Source organism: Thalassophryne amazonica, chromosome 6 (genome assembly GCF_902500255.1).
Source record: "Thalassophryne amazonica chromosome 6, fThaAma1.1, whole genome shotgun sequence".
NCBI classification, from domain to species: domain Eukaryota; kingdom Metazoa; phylum Chordata; class Actinopteri; order Batrachoidiformes; family Batrachoididae; genus Thalassophryne; species Thalassophryne amazonica.
Window position 1 is genome coordinate 84,105,860 of NC_047108.1, and position 12,594 is coordinate 84,118,453.

Consider the following 12,594-nt stretch of genomic DNA (forward strand, 5'->3'; position numbering starts at 1 on the left):
CATATGTTACCTCATGTAACGTGATAACTAAGCATCACATACGGTACAATCTATTCCTTTTTAAAACAATGCACACCTCTAGCAACTCTAAAGCAGTGATAGACGTCTGTGGCTGTTCTTCATCTTTTAGCGGCCCCTGTTTGTTCCAGGTTGCTACAGCAGATCTAGTAGATTCCCAATGGGATTTGGCACAAGTTTTTGGCAAATGCCGGTACTGACGCAACTCCAGACCTACCCAGAGAAATAGTCTTCTATAGTTGTAACTGGAGAAAATGTGCATAGTGCAACTTTTGCCTGTTGCTTCAATAGTTGCCACACTGAGTTATAGATATGATGATATGAAATTTCAGCTACAGTTTTATAGAAGGCACATGGGAGAAGGAGCATAGATTTGATGTTCCTTTTTTAAAGAGAATCCTTCTCTGCGCATCACGAAGCTGTATAATTAATGAATAGATCATGGCTGGGAGCATGCACTGTGGTGTATGTGACCAAATCTACCACACTACAAAACTACCCTGGGTTCTAGATTGTAACCACCCATGCCCACCTCTCAGAAGCAACCATCTGCCTGTTGTAGCCAGGTGAAACGTGGGCATCCCCTTTGCCTTCCCCAGTCTCTAGTGTCCTCAACATGAGGCACCTGCATGCTGGATCATGGCCAGAAAAATGCACCACATGTCAAAAATGTTGTAGCTGATGTTCCGCCACGACACAGTTGATATTCCTCATCTGAAGTCGCCCTAAGTAACTGCTCATCTGGCATCCAAGGATTCTCTGAAAACACTTTGTGCCAAAGACATCCATCCACCTGTCACTTTTGTTCAGTGGTTGAAATCCAAGTCTCTCAACTCTATTGTAAGACAAAAAGCAACAGGACCCTTAAGACTTCAACAACCATTCTTCCACAAAGGTACTGACATCACCAAACACCTCTGTCCAGTATTCTGGTGACTCCATAAGCTCTTCTTGAGGACCCAGAGATATGAATGTCACTGCTGAGATATTTAAATACAGTCAAACTCGCAGATAATGGATTCAGCTGGACCAGCGAATTTTGTCCGTTAATATCAAAATCCACTATATGTGTAAAACGGACAAAATCTGCTTTATGTATTAATCCGACAACATCCGTTATATGTATGTAACAGATTATGTTGTTACAGTCAGGAGTGAGCTACAGGGACTCCCCAGCACCAATTAGGTTTACGTATGCCCTTGAATCGGGACCTGTCTCATGTAATGGCCGGGTCAAAACTTTATCTGAAAAAATAAACACCTGCTTTAAATAAGTGTCAGGCATTATGTGCATTAAAAGGATTACATTTAGTCAAGTCACTTTTTTTTTCTAAGTCATTTGTGGAATGGTACCTTAAAATCCTAAAGCCTGATTATTCTTCTACAACTTGGTAACTCCATGGCTATGCAATGACAGACGTGTGCGTGACCCTTTTAAAGTTCTCCATCACGTTGGTGGAGATCTTAATGCAATTTTCCACAGGAACAGCAGCTGTTTCTGGATCAATTTGTCCCTCATTGAGCCCCATTTCTTCATATAATTATCAACCTCCAAACCAACAGTATGTGCAATTACCTTCCATCAATTGCATGTAATTTGATTGTCTTTGTAGTTTTTAGACTCCGTGTTGTAAAGTTGGTCATATTTATGGACTTTTCTGCCACACATTCTTCTTTTTGATCCATGACCAAAAGTAATTGGTGGGCGCACTGCAAAAACTTTTAAAATATGACGAGAGGAAGGAGTGATACTGGAAAAGTGACCAATCACAGCTCTTGTGGTCTTAGTTTTTTCACAAGTCTATGGAGAGGGTTTGCAGCCACGCAGAGGCCTCTGATCTAAGGTTGTCTTTGGTTCATCACACTCAGGCATATGTGTGAAACTTAACACCATATTACAGTGCAGACAGCAAGAAGCATTTTGTTAATAGTCGCCGGCGTTGAATAAAGGCCCACCTCGTTTAGGTGCCATGTCTGAGCAAGGTTTGAAAAAAATAAATGGCTGGCCCTTTTATCAGGGAAATACAGTACCCACTTTCTTTGAGTCAGCAAGTGTCAGTGCAGAACTTCATTTCGTACCTCGGTTGCGACAGGGCACACCCAGACTGCTCTGTCCAGTACATGCAAGGGTTTTTTTTTTATGGAAATGCATTGGGATGGGAGAGGACATTCTGTCCAGTGTTAGCGAAAATCTGTTATACAAAATCCAGTATATACGGTGTTTATTACATGGAAATCCACACAAAAACATTGGGACTTTTGCTTTTGTCCGGTGAGTGTGAGTATCTGGTTTATACAATGATGGTTTAGCCGAGTTTTACTGTATCGCTACAATTTAGACACTTTCATCACATAGAGATACATTTTCTGATGGCCAAGTCCAAGAAGTCATTGAAAGTCTTGAGCTTAGTCTTGATTCAGGACAACTGCAAATTCAGACACTTCGATTCCTCACACAGCTTTCCAAGTTCTGCAGTTGATTCCAACATGATCATAGGCCATGTGGCATCTTTCTCCAGACATTATCCAGCACACAGGTGCCTGAGTGTTGAGAGCCTCAAAACCTGGAGAAGGTCAGGGAGACACCTGATTTTCACCTGACTGCAGCACATAGAGGGTTACTTTAGTTAGCGAGAGATGGACTAGTTCTCTGCTTGGGTGGTCACCATCCTGGAACCAAGGCAGTTATGTGGCATCATGGTTGCGGACAGACCTGACGTGACCTGAAAGCCCTTTTCTCAATTTTAAGAATAGGCATCCCTGATGTTCATGGTTTCTAAGTATGTCAAAGACTGCCACTTAAATACATTTTGTTGAAAATTCAGCCATGTTTGAAACAAAACCACAGCACAATGGAATATCCAGGTCACCATGTACACTCTCCTAAACTCTATAAGGTTTTCCATGGTTTCAAAGCATGAGCTTCCAGAATGCACATCAACAAAAGTGACAGTGAGGCCCAAATTAACCAAAGGATAAACAGATATAAATAATAATAATAATAATTTGATTAATCATTAGTTGTAGCCCTACTGGAATACTTTAGTTGGCTACAAGAAAGCTGAACAACTTCAGTGCCAACTGCATGGTAAGTTAGCCTAGGCAACAGCTAGATAAATTAACTTAGAGCCTTTTTGTGCTATCCAGTGTTGGTATGCAACTGATTGCACATTATATTTGTTTATTGTCTAGAAGAGTTAATACTTCAATAGATTCACATTTTATGATACGTACATGACATATAATAGCTACCACCATAAGTTAGCATAGAGAACATTGTTGTGAATATAGTGAGTAGTGACAAGCTAGTCAGTGGTTGGCATGGCCACGAGACAATAATAAATTTTGTGATTGGAGTGTTTTGTGACATCCAGTTATTATCAAACAATTTCAATTTATTTTCATTTATATAGCGCCAAATCACAACAGAGTTGCCTCAAAACGCTTCACACAGGTAAGGTCTAACCTTACCAACCCCCAGAGCAACAGTGGTAAGGAAAAACTCCCTCTGAGGAAGAAACCTCAAGCAGACCAGACTCAAAGGGGTGACCCTCTGCTTGGCCCATGCTACAAAACATAAATTACAGAACAATTCACAGAACAATTCACAGACGAATATACAAAAAATGGTATTGGCGCACAGGACAGGAGGATCGCCAACACGAATACAATTCCTATCTCTGGATGGAGCTGCACCTTAAACAGAGAGAAAAAACAGAATCAGGCATCAGAAAGACAAGAAATACTGTATAATTTGTCAGCATTAAACAACAAGAAAAACAGAGAAATACTAAAAGCCACTAGCCCTAAACTTCACTAAAAGACCCAGAATTTAGGTAAAGTTGAGGCATCCTTACCAGATGACCGAACCACCTCAGCTGGCTCCTTTCAACACGAAGGAGCAGAGGCTCTACTCTGAGATCCCCACGGATGACCAAACTTCTCACCCTATCTCTAAGGGAAACACAATCCACTCTCCTGAGGAAGCCCATTTCGGCCGTTTGTACCCGCGAACTAGTTCTTTTGGTCATGACCAACCCTTATGACCATAGGTGAGACTAGAAACGAAGACTGACCAGTAGATCGAGAGTTTCCTCTTTTGGCTCAGCTCCCTTTTTGTAACAACAGTATGGTAGAGTGAATGCAACACTGTCCCTGCTGTGCTAATTCTCTGGCCAACATGCGCCACTGTCCCCTCACTTGTGAACAAGACCCCAAGGTACTTGAACTCCTTCATAAAATAATAAGGTTTTTCTTAGTCAAGTACATTTTGATGAGTACTTACTTTTCAAAGAAAAGGCTATTTTTTAAAAGAGTTCAATATTTTAATATTTTATTCACACAAGAATGAAGGAAAAATATTTTAAAATTACATTTTTAGAGAAACACTTGTAAGGTTGGTAGAATTTTTAACTACCTTTTATCTCAGCCACAGCAAAGTGGAGGTCATATGATTCTTTCTATCTATTTATCTGTCTGTCCATCAACCTCATAGGTCACGAAAGCTTTGATTAAATTTTGGCACTGAAAAATTCTTCAAATATTTTCATTTCATTCTTTAACATTTTTGCCATGTGACATCACCAGTTTTCAGGTGTAGCATTATGCAGTCTCCAATAACTTCAACCATTATATTAGCTTTTTTTTTTCAATGAGAAATTTCTGTTGGGAAAATAATGTCTTTAATCACAAATCACTTGTTCGATATTTAACATTGTGTAAATCTTCCGAAATCAGATTGTTAAAAAAAAAACAAAAACAAAACAAAAACAAAAAAACGAGTATACTCTGTAAACATAATCCTTTTGCACCGTGTTTGTAGCTGGCATGAGAGAGACTGCCTGCAGCTTGTGCGATGGTCTGTGTGGACATGTGTGTGTGTGTGTGTGTGTGTGTGTGTGTGTGTGTGTGTGTGTGTGTGTGTGTGTGTGTGTGTGTGTGTGTGTGTGTGTGTGTGTGTGTGTGTGTGTGGTGTGGTGTGGTGTGGTGGGGGTTGGTTGGGGTGGGGGTGCATGTGTATTTAAACCTCAGGCCATGTGTGTCCACATCATTAGGTGTGTGTGTGTGTGTGTGTGTGTGTGTGTGCCCGTGTCAGAAAAGAAGGAGTGTAGGTGAGTGCAGAAGACAAAACTGTCAGTTTCACAGCTGGTTTCTCTGGCTGCGGGGCTCAGGCCGGAGCGTGGTGACACTCGGCATCACAGCACCGCAGCAGAGGGCCCGGGGTGAACACACCATCGTATACTGTGGGCACCTTTACACACACAACTGGGTTGGCTGCCTTCACCCATAAGACCAAGAGACCAGACCAGTGAAACACACCACCTGGGCAAGTCATCATATCTTGTCAAAGATTTTTTTTTTCTTTCTTTCTTTTTTTTTTTTTTTTTGGCTCAGTGGAGGTGTGAAGAACATCACAGACCAGATTGCCTGGCAATGGATTGACCATCCTCTTGTGAGGAAGGGGTGGTGGTGGTGGTGGTGGTGTGGGGGTGAGGAGGGAGGTATTGAGAAGAACAGAGTGAGAGAAATAACGAAACTATACAGTAGATGTGATCGGCTTTGGGTTTCTTAGCTCTCCGTACAGGCTGAGTCTTAGCTTCGCTTGTCTCACTGCATCATGAGCCGCACGCGCTCCGACGGGGGCGACTCGCTTTGATAGAAGTTGGCATTGATTATTAGCTGAGCGGTCAAGAATAAATGACGCCCCTGTCCTTTGGTCACATCTCGGGATTTTCTTTCACAGTGTTTTCCAGAGTGTACAGTGGGATCTTTGGGGGAGAACGCCTCAGGCAGAATCCCAACCCCTCTCCTACATCCCTGCACATTCCCATCTCCACTAACACAGTCGTGACAGCGATTTTCTTGAAGATTAAGACCTCAAAACACACATCACAAGAACCAACACAGCTACAAACAGGTGAAAAATTTCTCAACAAGGTGCGACGAGGTATAAATTAGAATTCTGCGGACATCCGATTGGGAACACGACATTGTAAATTCTGTTGACATTTCAGGCGGAAGACCCAGTGAGGAGTCAATTATAAAAATAAATACCACGACACGAGACAAAAAAAGGAGCCTGTTTTGACTGCTGCTGTCGTGGGAGATTCCCTTGTCTAAAGTTTACACAGTAAACGATTCTGCTCGAGTGATTGTGCATGTGCGGGTGTGTTCACGCAGCGATCAACTTCTGCTAAATACTAATTACTGAATACTTAGTCGGATGCCCTTTCTATGGGTCCCTTTAGTATAAACATTCACTGTGGCTCGTTTTCTCCTTTGTAGCGCCATCATCATTATTCCGCCGCATCCCCCGAGGAGTGAGACAGAGCCGAGGCCGGGGCTCGGGCCGGTCCAGGATGGGGGAGAAAACGCTGTAGAACCACAGCGCCAGGACCTGGGAATGCACACAAGTGATATTTGTGCGCTGAGATCAAAAAGCATTTACCTTTAGATGTTTCCCAGATATGAATATTCAACATCCTTATTGAAATCTAATTTGGGTCTCCTTGTCTCAGGGGTCTTTTCATCAGTGCCTGTTGCCTGAGGCCACTGCTGATTGACAGCCAAACTTTAGTAAAGAGCAAGCAGGGGGGAAAAGGGGAGATCTGGTGGTGTTGGAGATGTGACCGGTGTGAAGCTGGGGAGAGCTGGAACAGATGAATGGAGGGCTACTGAGGTGGGGTTGGGGTATTTAACTTCCTTGTGCTCGCGCACACAAACAAAATGCTGTAGATTATTATCCACAAAGGACAGAATACCCAAAAACAAAACTCTGAGCCTTTCATCATGTCAGGTTTTCCCTCTGTGTAAAACCCATGTATCTCTACTCACCTCACTGTGAGTATACAATTATTTTTTAATGTGCAAAGCAGAACATTTACTCTTTTAGGACAAAGGAAAATTATCGTAGGTGTAGTTGAAAGAAAAATGATCTGTACTGAAGAAACATTTACGATAACAGAAAATCCATTTCAGACTACTGTGGTCGTGAATACTTTGATTACACTGATTCAGGCAGTCAGGTCCATAAGTAATTGGACAGTGCCTATTTTTGTCATTACGATGAAGGTAACTGAAATGAAAACTCAAGATCCACTTGTTGTGTGGGCTTAACAAAAATATTCCATTCATCATTTAGGAATTACAGCCATTTTTTTTTATACATAGCCCGTTCATTTTCTGAGACCATTTGGACAACCTAACTATGAGGATTATTATTGATATAAATCATCACTTTCAGTTATGTTCCATTTGCTACACTGAGTCAGAGCCAAAACATTTGGATAGTGACAAAACTTTCAAATTTTGCATCTGTGCACCACCACAATTTAACTGAAGAAAACAAAAATCAAGATCCACTTGTGGTGTAGACATCTGTCTTTAACAAACATATTATGTCAACCATTTGCATCACATACAACAATTTCAATTTCAATTTATTTTCATTTATATAAAACCAAATCACAACAGAGTTGCCTCAAGGCACTTAAACCCAGACAGCCCAGTCTCACGGCAAGTCGTGTTTCAGCAGCACGAAATATACATTAATCTATTGGTTTGTGATATTGTGATGAAAAGCGCCTCATTTTCGTCACGGCAGCACAAATTCATTTTAATTTATTCTGTGATGGCTGCGCGAAATTAAAAGTGAAGCGGGGGGGTCAGGGTGGTTATGGTTAGGGTGGGGGGAAGGAGTAAGATTAGGTTATGGTTAAGGTTAGGGTTGGGGGTAGGAGTAGGGTTAGTAATAGTGAGTTAAAAAAAAGCCCATCGTGAAAATTTGACTCATTTCGTGACGGGAGCACAAAAAACCAAAAAAAAAAACAAAACAAAAGGTGAGATTGGGCTGCCAAATACACAGTCCCTCCATTTTCAGAAGCCATAAATATCAGGATTATTTTTCCATACAAACATCACTTTTACAGTAATGTCAAGAAATGAATACGTGAACATTTTCAAGTAACTGAATATGTCTTGGACTTCAATTGTATCAATTATTAAGAACCGCAAACAGTGTGGTACTGTGTGGAAACTCTGTTTGGAATGACTGGAGTGACTGTACACCAAGGAGATGAGTGAGAGAAACCACCAAGACACTCAGGCTTCTGTGGCTGTGATTGGAGAAACTGTGCATAGTGCAACTTTTTTCTGTTGAGTCTCGAGTTATACAGCTTTATGGTGGAGAGGAACAGATGGATTTTTTTTTAACAGAAAATGTGAAATACCAGCTACACTTTGCCCAACCCAGTCTCACTCCATTTCGTGATGGCATCGCGAAAAGTAAATTCATCTTTTGGTTTGTGAGTGTCATATTTTCGTAACACTATCACAAAATGTGAGGTGACGGGGGGGGGGGGGGGGGGGGGCTGTGTGATTCTGGTTAGGGTTAGGGGAAGGGGTAGGATTAGCAATAGTAAAATAAAAACCGCGTCACGATAACGTGGCTCATTTCCTGATGAGAGTACAAAAAAGCGTGAGACTCAGGGGAGGCTTGAGCTTAGATTTGATAAGTTTTCTTGTATTAAAAGCCACCTCTTTTCTGCTCCACCATGAAGCCATGACTGGTGATGCAACCTGCAAAAGTTACACTATGTTCAGTTTGTCTTATTATATTCACAGAAGCCTACAACGTCTTTGGAGTTGTCACGGGTTTCTTGGTGGTTTCCCTCGCAAGTCTCTCTCTTGTCCAAGATGTTCAGTGACTTCATAAAGTTCATGTATCCATACCTTGGATTTACTATAAAAGTAATTATATGTATTAAAAATAGTCCTTATATTTAGGTTATTACTTATGGTAAATGGACTGTAAATGGACTGCATTTATATAGCACTTTTCCATCTGTGTCAGATCTTCAAAGTGCTTTACAATAATGCCTCACACTCACCCCAATGTCAGTGTGCTGCCATACAAGGCGCTCACGACACATTACACACTTATATCTGTAAAAATGGAAATGGAGGTACTGTGTATATATAAATGACAATCTTCTAAATGGTTAATGCATTATTTTTGTAGAGAAGTAGAGATTTTGCAAATTTTGTTGAGATTCTCTGCATTTTATCAGCGGAAATCCAACAAAAGACTTGGCTCAGTGAGTTTGTAGTTGTATTAAGCCTGTGACCACTATTGATAACTGCATTTTAATTTTTTTTAAATCAAAAATGAAAAGTAAATAAGAAATAACCCTTTTATGTAACACATTCATAATAATTAAAGGTCTGTGTTTTTGTTTTGTTTTTTTTGCATGGAGCAAGCTGAGACCCCTCTCTCCCCTTCCCCTTCTTCCCTTTGCCTATCCATTGATTACAGACGTAACTTTGCCTGTCATAAAGGATTCAGAATGTAGTTACAGCAATGCTGTGTGTGTCATCGTGGTTCTATTACTTCAGAATAATGCATTGAAACAATGTTTTGAAAGTTATAGATGGACTGTAGCTATAGATTTCTACATTTTACATTCTCACTTAAAAACTGTACATGCAAAACATTACAGCTATTGGCAAAGCAATGTATTAATTTGAGAAATTATAGTCCAAACCATTTGTTGTCATTTCTGTCTGTTTCAGACTACAGATCTGTGAATTCTGTAACCCTTCATTTTGCAAAACAAGAAAAAAAAAATTATAATCTCAGCTCCTTTCATTGTGACTGCAGGGGAGAGAGGTCATCTGCTCCGAATGCATTTGTTTGTCTTCATTTTTCCAGCTTACATAATCACAAATATCACACTGAAAAACTGGCTTTCATGATGCAACTCTGAAGGACAAATTGCAAAATAACAAAAACATAAACCAGAACTCTCTGGGCCTCTTCAACAATGATCTTAAAGCAACAGTAATTACTGTGATATTATTAGTTTAACAAATAATCAATAATACACAATCGTAAATTTTCCAGACAGAACACAAGCCATGTGCACAGACACACACTCGGACACAAAGCAACACTGTCCTCATCTGGCCGGTGGGCTGATCATGGTTTAATGTTATTATTGCGCAGGTGTGGATCTTGTCCCTCAGGGTTCCATTAAAATGATGCCCCTCTCAATGGCAGCTCCATTTGCTCTTTAGATTTAACACAGGCCATATGTCTAGCAGGAGGCAAACAGCTGACGGGCTTTAATTGACAGAAATCAACATATTTGGCTGCGTGTGAGAATACACGGCTGTGTGGTATTTGTGGATGTGGGTATCAGGGGATCTGCTTAAAGGGTCAATTATATATCAGAAAACAGTTGGTAAAGAAATAAAAAAAATTACAACAGAGATAAAGATGTTGATATTTAGGATATGACAGAACACATCATCACGGCACTGCTGCACATATATACCCGGGCATCAACTGCACTATATTTCCTTCATTTTACATTTGGCATTGTTGTCCACTTGAGGAACGCTGTTGTGTCACCTGTTTCATCTGGTGTTTGAGTGCATTCAAATAATAGTCAGAGAGCTGATGTAAGCTCAGGAAGGATTCCTGAAGTACAAACCCAGGCCCTCAAGCCACCTAATAAGAAGTATAAACCAAACAATTTTACAGTCTAATGTTTGTGCACTACTGCTATTTGAAAAATAGTAACTAGAAGAACTGGTAAAATTAGTTGGAAGTCACGAGGGATACCATCACTTTAGGCTAACAGGCACAGCACAATTAACACATAAAACCTGTCAATGGCCCTCAATATCACAGACCTCTAAGGAGTAGTCGACTTATAAAGACTCCTGATCTATTACTGCAAAGTGATTAATCCTTCCCACACAATGGCCAGTCTTAAACTGGGCCTCTATATTATTAGCTAGTCCTATATGGCAGTTTAGCTTTGTGCTAATTAGCATTCAGATCAGGGACAGAAGAGACAGCCTCTCCGCCACAGAGGAAGGATGTACACACAGTGAAATGTCATTAACTTGATGTTAATTACTAATTAATGGGGCTATTTCATTTACATGTATCTCTGGCTCTCTGACGGGGCCTTTACTCTGTCAAGTCGGTGTCTGGTTTATCTGCCCTCTCCTCTACGCGCCCCTTAAAAGTGTTTCATCTGTGCTAATTAAATAGTGGGCCACTCATCATGATTATGTTCGCTTTTACAGCATAATTTTCTGCCAGTGAGAGCACTCCAATAAGTTTCGGAACACGTCTTGGTCTTTAGCCGCTGTTTTGTATGTTGTAGCTCACCAGCTAGATTTACTGCTAACAAACTCCAGCACTGACTTCTATCTGAGTCTCAGTCATTTATGACCCCTCCCTTCGTTTTCATCATAACAAGCCACCCATCTCCATGGCAACCAAAGCCATTCGGTCCCATGAGAAAGGGTGGGTTGGGCTGACTAGCGTCTGGCCATTCGCACGTGGGCAGTGCCAGCTAGCCAACATGGCACACAGCATCCTGCCATATGGTGCCACCACATACATCCCGCTGGCCCAGACTCTGGTTTTAAGGGCCTGTTGTGAGCCTCGAGTGTGAATGGGACAGACCTACTCAACAGAACCGGCTCAACATCTGATCCCAATTCAGATTTGACCTTTGACGTGTGCCAGGAAGTTCCATTGTATAGAAGTCATGCTCTTTATAGAAAACTGTTCTATAAAGGTGATGGTGAAAGGGGAGGTGATGGTCTAGTGGTTTAGGTGTTGGGCTTGAGTCCAGAAGATCATGATTTCAAATCCCCGCCTGACTGGAAAATCACTAAGGGCCCTTGGGCAAGGTCTTTAACCCCTTATTGCTCCCGGTGTGTAGTAAGCGCCTTGTATGGCAGCACCCTGACATCAGGGTGAATGTGAGGAAGCGCTTTGAGTATCTGATACAGATGGAAAAGTGCTATATAAATGCAGTCCATTTACCATTATTATTACCTACAGGTAAGTGAGTTATGAGTTAGTGATCATTTTAAATATTTTTATCTATATACTATGTAGAGAAAAGGCCGCTCTGATCCACATCACAGATATTTTATCCTGGAAGGCCCATGATCCCCTCACAATTTATATTTTGCTGCCACTCTGTGGCACTACACACAAATTACACATAATACAAAAAAAAAAAAAAACACCTCACCACTGCTGATAAAATATATTTTATTCAAAATTCATATTTTTAAATACAACATCTTTTAAAAGCATTATAATACTGCATTTGCTTGCAATAATTTTTGACACAATAATCATTGTCACACCCAGCGCCCATGTTATTTAAATAGCAAGTGCACTTGCACTCATTTGTGTAGTCATGGATATATTGGTGCTAAAGGTGAAGGTTGACATTTTTCAACCTGGCCTTTATTATTTTACATGTTTTGGGGTTAACCTTTTTCACTCAGGACAAAAACAAAGTTAACTGGTGCAATGTGCAAACACTGTCATGGGATAAGAGGCTATGTAAATGTAATGGCATTGTGGAAACTGAAAAACATTCAGGTTAAATGGCTTCTTGATGTCACTGAAGAAGAAGTATCTAGTATTAGAAGTATCTAGTAGTATGAAAAGGGTTAAAAGTGTGCATATTTACCTTAGGAAGGAAGGAAGCAAACTTTAAAATGACTAATTATGTGGTTAAACAGTTACATTATCCT